A 17,492-nucleotide genomic window follows, 5' to 3' on the forward strand; every position below is an offset into this window, starting at 1 on the left:
CACAATGCCGACTTAAGTACAAGAAGACTGACTCTTCCTACTGTCTTTGTTTTGAACCATTCCTGTGACACTAGTTATAGAATCCGATGCTTCACTTCAGGTTTACTGTATTCCTTGGAAATTCTCATTGACGATGAAACACAGAAATTGCATCGGAAATAAATACAAAAGGCAAAATGCCCACTTAAGTACAAGAAGACTGACTCTTCTTACTGACTATGTTTCGAACCATTCCTGTGACACTAGTTATAGATTCCGATGCTTCACTTCCGGTTTACTGAAACCCTTGGACCTTCTTATCGACGATAAAACACAGAAATTGCATCGGAATTTAATACAAAAGGCACAATGCCGACTTAAGTATAGGAGGACTGACACACTAACTTTCTATTATTTGAACCTCTCCTGTGAGTCCAGTTTTAGATTCAGATGCTTCACTTCAGGGTAACTGTATCCCTTGGACGTTCTTATTGACGATGAAACACAGAAATTGCATCCGAATTTAATACAATAGGCACAATGCCGACTTAAGTACAAGAGGAGTGACTAATTAACTCTCTAAGATTTGAACCTCTCCTGTGAGTCCAGTTTTAGATTCCAATGCTTCACTTCACGTTTACTGTATACCTTGGATCTTCTTATTGACGATGAAACACAGAAATTGCATCCGAATTTAATACAAAAGGCACAATGTCGACTTAAGGATAGGAGGATTGACACACTAACTTTCTATGATTTGAACCTCTCCTGTGAGTCCAGTTTTAGATTCCGATGCTTCACTTCAGGGTTACTGTATCCCTTGGACCTTCGTATTAACGATGAAACACAGATATTGCATCGGAAATAAATACAAAAAGCACTATGCCGACATAAGTACAAGAAGACTGACCCTATTTACTAACTATGTTTTGAACCATTCCTGTGAGACTAGTTATAGATCCCGATGCTTCACCTCAGGTTTACTGTATCCCTCTGACCTTCTTATTGACGATGAAACACAGAAATTGAATAGGAATTAAATACAAAAGGCACAATGCCGACTTAAATACAAGAGGACTGACTCTTCTTGCTGACTATGCTTTGAACCATTCCTGTGACACTAGTTATAGATTCCGATGCTTCACTTCAGCTTTACTGTATCTCTTGGACCTTCTTTTTGACGATGAAACACTGAAATTGCATCGGAATTAAATAGAAAAGGCACAATGCCGACTTAAGTACAAGAAGACTGACTCTTCTTACTGACTAAGTTTGGAACCAATCCTGTGACACTAGTTATAGATTCCGATGCTTCACTTCAGGTATACTGTGTCCCTCTGCCCTTCGTATTGACGATGAAACACAGAAATTGCATCGGAATTAAATACAAAAGGCAAAATGCCGACTTAAGTACAAGAAGACTGACTCCTCCTACTGTCCATGATTTGAACCATTCCTGTGACACTAGTTATAGATTTCGATACTTCACTTCAGGTTTACTGAATCCCTTGGACATTCTTATTGACGATGAAACAAAGAAATTGCATCGGATTCAAAAAAAAAAAAAAAAAGGCACAATGCCGACTTAAGTACAAGAAGAGTTACTCTTCTTACTATCTATGTTTTGAACCATACCTGTGACAATAGTTACAGATTCCGATGCTTCACTTCTGGTTTACTGTATCACCACGACCTTCTTATTGACGACGAAACACAGAAATTGCGTTGGAATTAAATAGAAAAGGCACAATGCCGACTTAAGTACAAGAAGACTATATCTTCCTACTGTCTATGTTTTGAACCATTCCTGTGACACTAGTTTTAGATTCAGATGCTTCACTACAGGTTTACAGTATCCCTCTGACCTTCTTATTGACGATGAAATACAGAAATTTAATCGGAATTAGATACAAAAATCACAATGCCGACTTAAGTACAAGAAGACTTACTCTTCCTACTGACTATGTTTTGAACCATTCCTGTGACACTAGTTATAGATTCCAATGCTTCCCTTCACGTTTTGTGTATCCCTAGAACCTTCGTATTCACGATGAAACACAGATATTGCATCGGAATTAATACAAAAGGCACTATGGCGACATAAGTACAAGAAGACTGACTCTTCTCGATGACTATGTTTTGAACCATTCCTGTGACACTAGTTATAGATTCCGATGCTTCACCTCAGGTTTACTGTATCCCTCTGACCTTCTTATTGATAATGAAATACAGAAATAGCATCTGAATTAAATACAAAAGGCACAATGCCGACATAAGTACAAGAAGACTGACTCTTTTTACTGACTATGTTTTGAAACATTTCTGTGACACTAGTTATAGATTCCGATGCGTCACTTCATGTTTACTGTATCGCTTGGACCTTCTTATTGACGATGAAACACAGATATTGCATCGGAATTAAACACAAACGGCAAAATGCCGATTTCAGTACAAGAAGACTGCCTCTTCCTACTGTCTATGTTTTGAACCATTACTGTGACACTAGTTTTAGATTCCGATGCTTCACTTAAGGTTTACTGTATCCCTCTGACCTTCTTATTGACGATGAAACACAGAAATTGCATCGGAATTAAATACAAAATGCAAAATGCCGACTTAAGTATAAGAAGACTGACTCTTCCTACTGTCTATGTTTTGAACGATTCCTGTGACACTAGTTATAGATTTCGATGCTTCACTTCAGGTTTACTGAATCCCTTGGACCTTCTTATTGACGATGAAACACATTAATTGCATCGGAATTAAATACAAAAGGCACAATGCCGACTTAAGTACAAGAAGACTGACTCTTCCTACTGTCTTTGTTTTGAACCATTCCTTTGACACTAGTTATAGAATCCGATGCTTCACTTCAGGTTTACTGTATTCCTTGGAAATTCTCATTGACGATGAAACACAGAAATTGCATCGGAAATAAATACAAAAGGCAAAATGCCCACTTAAGTACAAGAAGACTGACTCTTCTTACTGACTATGTTTCGAACCATTCCTGTGACACTAGTTATAGATTCCGATGCTTCACTTCCGGTTTACTGAAACCCTTGGACCTTCTTATCGACGATAAAACACAGAAATTGCATCGGAATTTAATACAAAAGGCACAATGCCGACTTAAGTATAGGAGGACTGACACACTAACTTTCTATTATTTGAACCTCTCCTGTGAGTCCAGTTTTAGATTCAGATGCTTCACTTCAGGGTAACTGTATCCCTTGGACGTTCTTATTGACGATGAAACACAGAAATTGCATCCGAATTTAATACAATAGGCACAATGCCGACTTAAGTACAAGAGGAGTGACTAATTAACTCTCTAAGATTTGAACCTCTCCTGTGAGTCCAGTTTTAGATTCCAATGCTTCACTTCACGTTTACTGTATACCTTGGACCTTCTTATTGACGATGAAACACAGAAATTGCATCCGAATTTAATACAAAAGGCACAATGTCGACTTAAGGATAGGAGTACTGACACACTAACTTTCTATGATTTGAACCTCTCCTGTGAGTCCAGTTTTAGATTCCGATGCTTCACTTCAGGGTTACTGTATCCCTTGGACCTTCGTATTAACGATGAAACACAGATATTGCATCTGAAATAAATACAAAAAGCACTATGCCGTCATAAGTACAAGAAGACTGACCCTATTTACTGACTATGTTTTGAACCATTCCTGTGAGACTAGTTATAGATTCCGATGCTTCACCTCAGGTTTACTGTATCCCTCTGACCTTCTTATTGACGATGAAACACAGAAATTGAATAGGAATTAAATACAAAAGGCACAATGCCGACTTAAATACAAGAGGACTGACTCTTCTTGCTGACTATGTTTTGAACCATTCCTGTGACACTAGTTATAGATTCCGATGCTTCACTTCAGCTTTACTGTATCTCTTGGACCTTCTTTTTGACGATGAAACACAGAAATTGCATCGGAATTAAATAGAAAAGGCACAATGCCGACTTAAGTACAAGAAGACTGACTCTTCTTACTGACTAAGTTTGGAACCAATCCTGTGACACTAGTTATAGATTCCGATGCTTCACTTCAGGTATACTGTGTCCCTCTGCCCTTCGTATTGACGATGAAACACAGAAATTGCATCGGAATTAAATACAAAAGGCAAAATGCCGACTTAAGTACAAGAAGACTGACTCCTCCTACTGTCTATGTTTTGAACCATTCCTGTGACACTAGTTATAGATTTCGATACTTCACTTCAGGTTTACTGAATCCCTTGGACCTTCTTATTGACGATGAAACACATTAATTGCATCGGATTTAAATACAAAAGGCACAATGCCGACTTAAGTACAAGAAGACTGACTCTTCTTGCTGACTATGTTTTGAACCATTCCTGTGACACTAGTTATAGATTCCGATGCTTCACTTCAGCTTTACTGTATCTCTTGGACCTTCTTTTTGACGATGAAACACTGAAATTGCATCGGAATTAAATAGAAAAGGCACAATGCAGACTTAAGTACAAGAAGACTGATTCTTCTTACTGACTATGTTTTGAACCATTCTTGTGACACTAGTTATAGATTCCGATGCTTCACTTCAGGTTTACTGAAATCCTTGGACCTTCTTATTGACGATGAAACACAGAAATTGCATCGGAATCAAAAAAAAAAAAAACAAAGGCACAATGCCGACTTAAGTACAAGAACACTGACTCTTCTTTCTGTCAATGTTTTGAACCATTCCTGTGGCAATAGTTATAGATTCCGATGCTTCACTTCAGGTTTACTGTATCACGTCGACCTTCTTATTGACGACGAAATACAGAAATTGCGTCGGAAATAAATAGAAAAGCACAATGCCGACTTTAGTACAAGAAGACTATCTCTTCCTACTGTCTATGTTTTGAACCATTCCTGTGACACTAGTTTTAAATTCCGATGCTTCACTACAGGTTTACTGTATCCCTCTGATCTTCTTATTGACGATGAAACACAGAAATTGAATCGGAATTAAATACAAAAGGCACAATGCCGACTTAAGTACAAGAAGACTGACTCTTCCTACTGACTATGTTTTGAACCATTCCTGTGAGAGTAGTTATAGATTCCAATGCTTCACTTCAGGTTTTGTGTATCCCTTGGACCTTCGTATTGACGATGAAACACAAAAATTGCATCAGAATTAAATACAAAAGGCACTATGCCGACTTAAGTACAAGAAGACTGACTCTCCTTACTGACTATGTTTCGAACCATTCCTGTGACACTAGTTATAGATTACGATGCTTCACCTCAGGTTTACTGTATTCCTCTGACCTTCGTATTGACGATGAAACACAGAAATTGGATAGGAATTAAATAGAAAAGGCACAGTGCCGACTTAAGTACAAGAAGACTGACTCTTCTTACTGACTATGTTTGGAAGTATTCCTGTGACACTAGTTATAGATTCCGATGCTTCACTTCATGTATACTGTGTCCCTCTGTCCTTCGTATTGACGATGAAACACAGAAACAGCGTCTGAATTAAATACAAAAGGCACAATGCCGACTTAAGTACAAGAAGACTGACTCTTCTTACTGACTATGTTTTGAACCATTTCTGAGACACTAGTTATAGATTCCAATGCTTCACTTCAGGTTTACTGTATCCCTTGGACCTCCTTATTGACGATGATACACAGAAATTGCATCGGAATTAAATACAAAAGGCAAAATGCCGACATAAGTACAAGAAGACTGACTCTTCTTACTGTTTATGTTTCGAACCATTCCTGTAACGCTAGTTATAGGTTCCGATATTTCTCTTCAGAATTACTATATCCGTCTGACCTTATTGACTATGAAACACAGAAATTGCATCGGAATTAAATACAAAAGGCACAATGCCAACTTAAGTACAAGAGGACCGTATCTTCTTAATGTCTATGTTTTGAACCATTCCTGTGACACTAGTTATAGATTCCGACTCTTCACTCCAGGTTTACTATATCCCTTGGACCTTCTTATTGACGATGAAACACAGATATTGCATCTGAATAAAATACAAAAGGCACAATGTCGACTTAAGTACATAAAGACTGACTCTTCTTACTGTCTATGTTTTGAACCATTCCTGTGACACTAGTTATAGATTCCGATGCTACACACCAGGTTTACTGTATCCCTTGGACCTTCTTATAGACGATGAAACACAGAAATTGCATCGGAATTAAATACAAAAGGCACAATGCCGACTGAAGGACAAGAAGACTGACTCTTCTTACTGACTATGCTTTGAACCATTCCTGTGACACTAGTTATAGATTCCGAAGCTTCACTTCAGATTTACTGTATCCCTCTGACCTTCTTAATGACGATGAAACACAGAAATACGATCGGAATTAAATACAAAAGGCAAAATGCCGACTTACGTACAAGAAGACTGACTCTTCTTACTGACTATGTTTTGAACCATTCCTCTGACACTAGTTATAGATTCCGATGCTTCACTTCAGGTCTACTGTATCCCTTGGATCTTCTTATTGACGATGAAACACAGAATTTGCATCAGAATTAAATACAAAGGGCAAAATGCCGAATTAAGTACAAGAAGACCGACTCTTCCTACTGTCTGTGTTTGAACCATTCCTGTGACACTAGTTTTAGAATCCGATGCTTCACTTCAGGTTTACTGTATCCCTCCGACCTTCTTATTGACGATGAAACACAGAAATTGCATCGCAATTAAATACAAAAGGCAAAATGCCGACTTAAGTACATGAAGACTGACTCTTCCTTCTGTCTATGTTTTGAACCATTCTTGTGACACTAGTTATAGATTCCGATGCTTCACTTCAGGTTTACTGAATCCCTTGGACCTTCTTATTGACGATGAAACACATAGATTGCATCGGAATTAAATACAAAATGCACAATGCCGACTTAAGTTCAAGATGACTGACTCTTCCTACTGTCTATGTTTTGAACCATTCCTGTGACACTAGTTATAGATTCCGATGCTTCACTTCAGGTTTACTGTATCAATTGGACCTTCTTATTGACGATGAAACACAGAAATTGCATCGGAATTAAATACAAAAGGCACAAAACCGACTTAAGTACAAGAAGACTGACTCTTCTTACTGACTATGTTTTGAACCATTCCTGTCACACTTGTTATAGATTCCTATGCTTCACTTCAGGTTTACTGAAACCCTTGGACCTTCTTATTGACGATGAAACACAGATATTGCATCGGAATTAAATACAAAAGGCACAATGCCTACTTAAGTACAAGAAGACCGACTCTTAATACTGTCTATGTTTTGAACCATTCCTGTGACAATAGTTATAGATTCCGATGCTGCACTTCAGGCTTACTGTATTCCTCTGACCTTCTTATTGACGATGAAACACAGAAATTGTATTGGAATTAAATACAAAAGGCACAATGCCGACTTAAGTACAAGAAGACTGACTCTTCCTACTGACTATGTTTTGAACCATTCCTGTGACACTAGTTATAGATTCTAATGCTTCACTTCAGGTTTACTGTATCCCTTGGACCTTCGTATTGTCGATGAAACACAGAAATTGGATCGGAATTAAATACAAAAGACACTATGCCGACTTAAGTACATGAAGACTGACTCTCCTTACTGACTCTGTTTTGAACCATTCCTGTGACACTAGTTACAGAATCCGATGCTTCACCTCAGGTTTACTGTATACCTCTGACCTTCTTATTGACGATGAAACACAGAAATTGCATCGGAATTAAATACAAAAGACACAATACTGACTTAAGTACAGGAAGACTGACTCTTCTTACTGTCTATGTTTTGAACCAATCCTGTGACACTAGTTATAGATTCCGATGCTTCACTTCAGGTTTACTGTATCATTTGGACCTTCTTATTGACGATGAAACACAGAAATTAAATCGGAATTAAATACAAAAGGCACAATGCCGACTTAAGTACAAAAAGACTGACTCTTATTACTGACTATGTTTGAACCATTCCTGTGACACTAGTTATGGATTCCGAAGCTTCTCTTCAGGTTTACTGTATCCCTTGGACCTTCTTATTGACGATGAAACACAGAAATTGCATCGGAATTAAATACAAAAGGCACAATGCCAACTTAAGTACAAGCAGACCGTATCTTCTTACTGTCTATGTTTCGAACAATTCCTGTGACACTAGTTATAGATTCCGATGCTTCACTCCAGGTTTACTGTATTCCTTGGACCTTCTCATTGACGATGAAACACAGAAATTGCAAAGGAATTAAATACAAAAGGCACAATGCCGACTTAAGGACAAGAAGACTGACTCTTCTTACTGACTACGTTTTCAAACATTCCTGTGACACTAGTTATAGATTCCGATACTTCACTTCGGGGTTACTGTATCCCTCTGACCTTCTTATTGACGATGAAACACAGAAATTGCATCGGAATTAAATACAAAAGGCACAATGCCAACTTAAGTACAAGAAGACCGTATCTTCTTACTGTCTATGTTTCGAACAATTCCTGTGACACTAGTTATAGATTCCGATGCTTCACTTCAGGTTTACTGTATCCCTTGGACCTTCTTATTGGCGATGTAACACAGAAATTGCATCGTAATTAAATACAAAAGGCACAATGCCAACTTAAGTACAGGAAGACAGTATCTTCTTACTGTCTATGTTTTGAACCATTCCTGTGACACTAGTTATAGATTCCGATGCTTCACTCCAGGTTTACTGTATCCCTTGGACCTTCTTATAGACGATGAAACACAGAAATTGCATAGGAATTAAATACAATAGGCACAATGCCGACTTAAGGACAGGAATACTGACTCTTCTTACTGTCTATGTTTGAACCATTCCGGTGACACTAGTTATAGATTCCGATGCTTCACTTCAGGTTTACTGTATCCCTTGGACCTTCTTATTAACGATGAAACACAGAAATTGCATCGGAATTAAATACAAATGGCACAATGCCGACTTAAGTACAAGAACACTTACTCTTCCTACTGTCTATGTTTTGAACCATTCCTGTGACACTAGTTATAGATTCCGATGCTTCGCTTCAGGTTTACTGTATTCCTCTGACCCTCTTATTGACAATGAAACACAGAAATTACACCGGAATTAAATAGAAAAGGCACAATGTCGACTTAAGTACAAGAAGACTAACTCTTCTTACTGTCAATGTTTTGAACCATTCCATTGACACAAGTTATAACTTCCGATGCTTCACTCCAGGTTTACTGTATCCCTTGGACCTTCTTATTGACGATGAAACACTAAAGTTGCATCAGAATTAAATAGAAAATGCACAATGCGACTTAAGTACAAGAAGGCTGACTCGTCTTACTGACTATGTTTTAAACCATTCCTGTGACACTAGTTATAGATTCCGATGCTTCACTTCAGGTTTAGTGTATCCCTTGAACCTTCTTATTGACGATGAAACACAGAAATTGCATCATAATTAAATACAAAAGGCACAATGCCAACTTAAGTACAAGAAGACCGTATCTTCTTACTGTCTATGTTTTGAACCATTCCTGTGACACTAGTTATAAATTTCGATGCTTCACTCCAGGTTTACTGCATCCCTTGGACCTTCTTATTGACGATGAAACACAGAAATTGCATCGGAATTAAATAGAAAAGGCACAATGCAGACTTAAGTACAAGAAGACTGACACTTCTTTCTGTCTATGCTTTGAACCATTCCGGTGACACTATTTATAGATTCCGATGCTTGACTTCAGGTTTACTGTTCCCTCTGACTTTCTTATTGACGATGAAACACAGAAATGGCATCGGAATTAATTCCAAAAGGCACTAAGCCGACTTAAGTACAAGAAGAGTGACTCTTCTTACTGCCTATGTTTTGAACCATTTCTGTGACACTAGTTATAGATTCCGATGCTTCACTTCAGGGTTACTGTATCCCTCTGACTTTCTTATTGACGATCAAGCACAGAAATTGCATCGGAATTAAATACAAGAGGCACAATGCCGACTTAGGTACAATAAGACTGACTCTTCTTACTGTCTACGTTTTGAACCAATCCTGTGACACTAGTTATAGATTCCGATGCTTCACTTCAGGTTTACTGTATCCCTGGGACCTTCTTATTGACGATGAAACACAGAAATTGCATCGTAATTAAATACAAAAGGCACAATGCCATCTTAAGTACAAGAAGACAATATCTTCTTACTGTCAATGCTTTGAACCATTCCTGTGACACTAGTTATAGATTCCGACGCTTCACTCCAGGTTTACTGTATCCCTTGGACCTTCTTATTGACGATGAAACACAGAAATTGCATAAGCATTAAATACAATAGGCACAATGCCGACTAAAGGACAGGAAGACTGACTCTTCTTACTGACTATGTTTGAACCATTCCTGTGACACTAGTTATGGATTCCGATGCTTCACTTCAGGTTTACTGTATCCATCTGACCTTCGTATTGACGCGAAACACAGAAATTGCACCGGAATTAAATACAAAAGGCACAATGCCGACTTAAGTACATGAAGACCGAATCTTCTTACTGACTATGGTTTGAACCATTCCTGTGCCACTAGTTATAAATTCCGATGCTTCAGTTCAGGGTTACTGTATCCCTCTAACCTTCTTATTGACGATGAAACACAGAAATTGCATCGGAATTAAATACAAAAGGCACAATGCCGACTTAAGTACAAGAAGACTGACTCTTCTTACTGCCTATGTTTTGAACCATTCCTGTGACACTAGTTATAGATTCCGATGCTTCACTTCAGGTTTACAGTATCCCTTGGACCTTCTTATTGACGATGAAACACAGAAATTGCTTCGGAATTAAATACAAAAGGCACAATGCCAACTTAAGTACAAGAAGACCGTATCTTCTTACTGTCTATGTTTTGAACCATTCCTGCGACACTAGTTATAGATTCCGATGCTTCTCTCCAGGTTTACTGTATCCCTTAGACCTTCTTATTGACGATGAAACACAGAAATTGCATAGGAATTAAATAGAAAAGGCACAATGCCGACTTAAGGACAAGAAGACTGACTCTTCTTACTGACTACGTTTTCAACCATTCCTGTGCCACTAGTTATAGATTCTGATGCTTCACATCAGGTTTACTGTTCCCTCTAACTTTCTTATTGCCGATGAAACACAGATATTGCATCGGAAATAAATAGAAAAGGCACAATGCCGACATAAGTACAAGAAGACTGACACTTCTTTCTGTCTATGCTTTGAACCATTCCTGTGACACTATCTATAGATTCCGATGCTTGACTTCAGGGTTACTGTATCCCTCTGACCTTCTTATTGACGATGAAACACAGAAATTGCATCGGAATTAAATACAAGAGGCACAATGCCGACATAGGTACAAGAAGACTGACTCTTCTTTCTGTCTACGTTTTGAACCAATCCTGTGACACTAGTTATAGATTCCGATGCATCACTTCAGGTTTACTGTATCCCTTGGACCTTCTTATTGACGATGAAACACAGAAATTGCATCGTAATTAAATACAAAAGGCACAATGCCATCTTAAGTACAAGAAGACAGTATCTTCTTACTGTCTATGATTTGAACCATTCCTGTGACACTAGTTATAGATTCCGATGCTTCACTCCAGGTTTATTGTATCCCTTGGACCTTCTTATTGACGATGAATCACAGAAATTGCATAGGAATTAAATACAATAGGCACAATGCCGACTTAAGGACAGGAAGACTGACTCTTCTTACTGACTATGTTTTGAACCATTCCTGTGACACTAGTTATAGATTCCGAAGCTTCACTTCAGGTTTACTGTATCCATCTGACCTTCGTATTGACGACGAAACACAGAAATTGTACCGGAATTAAATACAAAAGGCACAATGCCGACTTAAGTACATGAAGACCGACTCTTCTTACTGACTATGGTTTGAACCATTCCTGTGACACTAATTATAAATTCCGATGCTTCAGTTCAGGTTTACTGTATCCCTCTAACCTTCTTATTGACGATGAATCACAGAAATTGCATCGGAATTAAATACAAAAGGCACAATGCTGACTTAAGTACAAGAAGACTGAATCTTCTTACTGCCTATGTTTTGAACCATTCCTGTGACACTAGTTATAGATTCCGATGCTTCACTTCAGGTTTACTGTATCCCTTGGACCGTCTTATTGACGATGAAACACAGAAATTGCATCGGAATTAAATACAAATGGCACAATGCCGACTTAAGTACAAGAACACTTACTATTCCTACTGTCTATGATTGAACCATTCCTGTGACACTAGTTATAGATTCCGATGCTTCACTCCAGGTTTACTGTATCCCTTGGATCTTCCTATTGACGATGAAACACAGAAATTGTATCGGAATTAAATACAAAAGGCACAAGGCCGACTTAAGGACTTGAAGACTGACTCTTCTTATTGACTATGTTTGAACCATTCCTGTGACACTAGTTATAGATTCCGATGCTTCACTTCATGTTTACTGTATCCCTCTGACCTTATTGACGATGAAACACAGAAATTGCATCGGAATTAAATCCAAAAGGCATAATACCGACTTAGGTACAAGAAGATAGACTCTTCTTACTGACTATGTTTTCAACCATTCCTGTGACACTAGTTATAGATTCCGATGCTTCACTTCAGGTTTACTGTATCCTTCAACACCTTCTTATTGACGATGAAACACAGAAATTGCATCGGAATTAAATAGCAAAATCACAATGCCGACTTAAGTACAAGAATACTGACTCTTGTTACTGTCTATGTTTTGAACCATTCCTGAGACACTAGTTATAGATTCCGATGCTTGACTTCAGGTTTACTGTATCCCTTGGACGTTCTTATTGACGATGAAACACAGAAATTGCATCGGAATTAAATACAAAAAGGTACAATGCCGACTTAAGGACAAGAAGACTGACTCTTCTTACAGACTATGTTTGGACCATTCCTGTGAAACTAGTTATAGATTCCGATGCTTCACTTCAGGTTTACTGTATCCCTCTGACCTTCTTATTGACGATGAAACACAGAAATAGCACCGGAATTAAATACAAAAGGCACAATGCCGACTTAAGTACATGAAGACCGACTCTTCATACTGACTATGTTTTGACCCATTCCTGTGACACTAGTTATTGATTCCGATGCTTCACTTCAGGTTTACTGTATCCCTTGGACCTTCTTATTGACGATGAAACACAGAAATTGCATCGGAATTAAATAGATTAGGCAAATGTGCCGACTTAAGTACAAGAAGACTGACTCTTCTTACTGACTATGTTTTCAACCATTCCTATGACACTAGTTATAGATTCCGATGCTTCACTTCAGGTTTACTGTATCCCTTGGACCTTCTTATTGACGATGAAACACTGAAATTGCATCGGAATTAAATAGATTAGGCAAATATGCCGACTTAAGTCAAGAAGACTGACTCTTCTTACTGACTATCTATTCAACCATTCCTGTGACACTAGTTATAGCTTTCGATGCTTCACTTAAGGTTTACTGTATCCCTTGGACCTACTTATTGACGATGAAACACAGAAATTGCATCGGAATTAAATACAAAAAGCACAATGCCGACTCAAGTACAAGAAGACTGACTCTTCTTACTGTCTATACTTTGAACCATTCCTGGGACACTAGTTTTGGATTGCGATGCTTCACTTCAGGGTTACTGTATCCCTCTGATCATCTAATTGACGATGAAACACAGAAATTGCATCGGAATTAAATACAAAAGGCATAATGCCGACTTAAGTACAAGAGGACTGACTCTTCTTACTGTCTATGTTTTGAACCATTCCTGTGACACTAGTTATAGATTCCGATGCTTCACTTCAGGTTTAGTGTATCCCTTGAACCTTCTTATTGACGATGAAACACAGAAATTGCATCGGAATTATATACAAAAGGCACAATGCCGACTTAAGTACATGAAGACTGACTCTTCTTACTGTCTATGTTTTGAACCATTTCTGGGACACTAGTTATAGATTTCGATGCTACACTCCAGGTTTACTGTAACCCTTGGACCTTCTTATTGACGATGAAACACAGCAATTGCATCGGAATTAAATACAAAAGGCACAAAATCGACTTAAGGACAAGCAGCCTGACTCTTCTTACTGACTATGATTTGAACCATCCCTGTGACACTAGTTATAGATTCCGATGCTTCATTTCAGGTTTACTGTACTCCTCTGACCTTCTTATTGACGATGATACACAGAAATTGTATCGGAATTAAATACAAAAGGCAAAATGCCGACTTAAGTTCAAGAAGACTGACTCTTCATACTATCTATGTTTTGAACAATTCCTGTGACACTAGTTATGGAATCCGATGCTTCACTTCAAGTTTACTGTATCCCTCTGACCTTATTGACGATGAAACACAGGAATTGCATCGGAATTAAATCCAAAAGGCACAATACCGACTTAGGTACAAGAAGATAGACTCTTCTTACTGTCTATGTTTTGATCCATTCCTGTGACAATAGTTATAGATTCCGATGCTTCACTTCAGGTTTACTGTATCTTTTGGACCTTCTTATTGACGATGAAACACAGAAATTACATCGGAGTTAAATACAAAAGGCACAATGCCGACTTAAGTACAAAAAGATTGACTCTTCTTACTGACTATGTTTTCAACCATTCCTGTGACACTAGTTATAGATTCCGATGCTTCACTTCAGGTTTACTGTATCCCTCAACACCTTCTTTTTGACGATGAAACACAGAAATTGCATCGGAATTAAATAGAAAAATCACAATGCCGACTTAAGTACAAGAAGACTGACTCTTCTTACTGTCTATGTTTTGAACCATTCCAGAGACACTAGTTATAGTTTCCGATGCTTGACTTCAGGTTTACTGTATCCCTTGGACCTTCTTCTTGACGATGAAACACAGAAGTTGCATCGGAATTTAATACAAAAAGCACAATACCGACTCAAGTACAAGAAGACTGACTCTTCTTACTGTCTATGCTTTGAACCATTCCTGTGACACTAGTTATAGATTCTGATGCTTCACTTCAGGTTTACTGTTCCCTCTAACCTTCTTATTGCCGATGAAACACAGAAATTGCATCGGAATTAAATAGAAAAGGCACAATGCCGATTTAAGTACATGAAGACTGACACTTCTTTCTGTCTATGCTTTGAACCATTCCTGTGACACTATTTATAGATTCCGATGCTTGACTTCAGGTTTACTGTATCCCTCTGACTTTCTTATTGACGATGAAACACAGAAATTGCATCGGAATTAAATACAAAAGTCACAATGCCGACTTACGTACAAGAAGACCGACTCTTCTTACTGACTATGTTTCGAACCATTTCTGTGACACTAGCTATGGATTCCGATGCCTCACTTCAGGGTTACTGTATCCCTATGATCATCGTATTGACGATGAAACACAGAAATTGCATCGGAATTAAATACAAAAGGCACAATGCCGACTTAAGTACATGAAGACTGACTCTTCTTTCTGACTACGTTTTGAACCATTCCTGTGACACTAGTTATAGCTTCCGATACTTCACTTCAGGTTTACTGTATCCCTTGGACCTTCTTAATGACGGTGAAACACAGAAATTGCATCGGAATTAAATACAAAAGGTACAATGCCGACATAAGGACAAGAAGACTGACTCTTCTTACAGACTATGTTTTGAACCATTCCTGTGACACTAGTTATAGATTCCGATACTTCACTTCAGGTTTACTGTATCCCTCTTACCTTCTTATTGACGATGAAACACAGAAATAGCACCGGAATTAAATACAAAAGGCACAATACCGACTTAAGTACTTGAAGACCGACTCTTCATACTGACTATGTTTTGACCCATTCCTGTGACACTAGTTATTGATTCCGATGCTTCACTTCAGGTTTACTGTATCCCTTGGACCTTCTTATTGACGATGAATCACTGAAATTGCATCGGAATTAAATTGATTAGGAAAATGTGCCGATTTAAGTACAAGAAGACTGACTCATCTTACTGACTATGTTTTCAACCATTCCTGTGACACTAGTTATAGATTCCGATGCTTCACTTCAGGTTTACTGTATCCCTTGGACCTTCTTAATGACGATGAAACACAGAAATTGCATCGGAATTAAATACAAAAGGCACAATGCCGACCTAAATACATGAAGACCGACTCTTCTTACGGTCTATCCTTTGAACCATTCCTGTGACACTAGTTATAGATTCCGATGCTTCACTTCAGGTTTACTGTATCCCTTGGACCTTCTTAATTACGATGAAACACAGAAATTGCATCGGAATTAAATACAAAAGGCACAATGCCGACCTAAATACATGAAGACCGACTCTTCTTACGGTCTATCCTTTGAACCATTCCTGTGACACTAGTTATAGATTCCGATGCTTCACTTCCGGTTTACTGTATCCCTTGGACCTTCTTAATTACGATGAAACACAGAAATTGCATCGGAATTAAATACAAAAGCACAATGCCGACTTAAGTACATGAAGACTGACTCTTCATACTGACTATGCTTTGAACCATTCCTGTGACACTAGTTATAGATTCCGATGCATCACTTCAGGTTAACTGTATCTCTTGGACCTTCTTATTGACGATGAAACACAGATATTGCATCGGAAATAAATACAAAAGACACAATGCCGACTTAAGTACAAGAAGACTGACTCTTCTTACTGTCTATGTTTTGAACCATTCCTGTGACACTAGTTACAGATTCTGATGCTTCACTCCAGGTTTACTGTACCCCTTGGACCTTCTTATTGACGATGAAACACAGAAATTGCATCGGAATTAAATACAAGAAGCACAATGCCGACTCAAGTACAAGAAGACTGACTCTTCTTACTATCTATTCTTTGAACCATTCCTGGGACACTAGTTATGGATTCCGATGCTTCATTTCAGGTTTACTGTATCCCTCTGATCATCTAATTGACGATGAAACACAGAAATTGCATCGGAATTAAATACACAAGGCACAATGCCGACTTAAGTACAAGAAGACTGACTCTTCTTACTGTCTATGTTTTGAACCATTCCTGTGACACTAGTTATAGATTCCGATGCTTCACTTCACGTTTACTGTATCCCTTGGACCTACTTATTGACGATGGAACATCGAAATTGCATCAGAATTAAATACAAAAGGCACAATGCTGACTTAAGTACAACAAGACTGTTTCTTCTTACTGTCTATGTTTTGAACCATTCCTGTGACACTAGTTATAGATTCCGATGCTTTACTCCTAGTTTGCTGTATCCCTTGGACCATCTTATTGACGATGAAACACAGAAATAACATCAGAATTAAATACAAACGGTACAATGCCGACTTAAGGACAAGAAGACTGACTCTTCATACTCACTATGGTTTGAGCCGTTCATGTGACACTAGTTATAGATTCCGTTGCTTCACTTCAGGTTTTTCTGTATCCCTCTGACCTTCTTATT

The sequence above is a fragment of the Schistocerca serialis genome, chromosome 2 (genome assembly GCF_023864345.2).
Source record: "Schistocerca serialis cubense isolate TAMUIC-IGC-003099 chromosome 2, iqSchSeri2.2, whole genome shotgun sequence".
Lineage (NCBI taxonomy): Eukaryota > Metazoa > Arthropoda > Insecta > Orthoptera > Acrididae > Schistocerca > Schistocerca serialis.